This window comes from Austrofundulus limnaeus, unplaced genomic scaffold (assembly GCF_001266775.1).
Source record: "Austrofundulus limnaeus strain Quisiro unplaced genomic scaffold, Austrofundulus_limnaeus-1.0 Scaffold113, whole genome shotgun sequence".
NCBI classification, from domain to species: Eukaryota; Metazoa; Chordata; class Actinopteri; order Cyprinodontiformes; family Rivulidae; genus Austrofundulus; species Austrofundulus limnaeus.
This window is the reverse complement of record NW_013952515.1, coordinates 652688-654364: the sequence shown is the minus strand read 5'-3', so window position 1 is coordinate 654364 and position 1677 is coordinate 652688.

Here is a 1677-nt window from a genome sequence, read left to right as displayed (position 1 = left end):
TATATATACTGTACATATACTGTATATTATTTTAAATTTTTTTAATGGACTTAAATTTAGTGTAAGATAGCCAGTCAGCAAAAAGTTTCCAAAGTTAGCAAAAAGGCTAATCCGCTAAATTAGTTCTGCTATTAGCAGAACTATACCCAAACTGGTTCTTGTGCATAAAAAACAAAATGCACTGGTTGAAGCTGGATAAATTGTCAGAAATTATTGTATTTTTTTACAGCTTTGTGCTCATTTACTTTATTTTTTTTGCAAAAGACCATCACGGTAGTTTCCAGCAGACTTCACGCATGTAGATGTGATACTGTAAGAGTCTTGCCAGTAAAAATAATTAGTGTTTTTTTTTTCACTCTTGTAACAACACAGACACACACACACAGTCTGTGCTGCAAGACTGTATAAATAGAGATCAGTCAGGGTTCTAAAAATATACTAATAACAGATAAAATCATTATAGGAGGCAATTAAAACTTGATTAGCTGCAGGGTTTACTACAGAACAATAATGCTAACTGACGTTCTCTACACAATTTTAGCCATTTGGTTTGATTAGATAAAGTGTAAACATGTTTAACTGTTGGAACAGGCAGTTTTCATTATTTCACACTTACAGCCAGACACATTGAGACGTACATTTACAGAATCCCGGGGTGCCAGACTTTACATAACAGTTTAGTTTGTTATTTTAAGAATTTAACTATGTTTTTGTAAAGTCTGGAGCAGATAATGTTAATGTAGCATAATCTTTGTTTCTCACAGTAGGTCCTAAGCATTTGCAAACCTCTGAAGTCTGTTGTGTTTATTTCCAAACTGGGACTTGGAGCAGACTGCATTTAATAAGGACCTGCTGTGAAAGCTGKTTTTAAGGGTTGTAAAGTTATTTATCGAGCAAAATTGCATCTTTAATAATTAGTGGTTGACATTCAATTAGTTAAAAATATGACAATCTTCAATGACATTAAGCCTTTTGCTTTAAAGTTGACGCATGTTGCATTCTTAAACATTTGTGGGATTTTAGGGGATTAGTGCGTCATAAATGGATCCAAAATACATGTTGACTCAAAAATATTCAGTATGTTTTATATTTTTCAATGTTTCTTATTCATTTTTAAGTTGCACATTAGTAATAAGCATGAATAATTGATTATTCCTGCTGGCACCTTTCTCTCTTTTTGCGACTTGTCCGTTCAGACCAGGCGGCGAGTTCTATTTGTGTCTTTTTTTTCCTCAAAGTGTTTCTGTTCACAGCCAAGTTGTTTATTCGCTTCCAAACAAGTTAATGCAAATGTGCCAGATGCACCGTTTTCTCAAAACACTGAAAAATTAATTTGACAATTGGACAGAGTAACGGCTAACGATGGAGGACAACTTGTCTCGCCTTTCACTATGAAGAGCCATCATTCTGAGCAGAAACGTTTTTTTATGAATAACTGTCACAGTAACACATGAACTCCTCCTCATCCTGCATTACTTCACACTAATTTCATCCTTTTAAAGATAAAATTGTAATATATGAACGTGAGATACAAAAGAGAGAGCGAGAGAGCGAGAGAGCGAGAGCGAGAGAGCGAGAGCGAGAGAGCGAGAGAGAGAGAGAGCGAGAGAGCGAGAGAGAGAGAGAGCGAGAGAGAGAGAGAGAGAGAGAGAGAGAGAGAGAGAGAGAGAGAGAGAG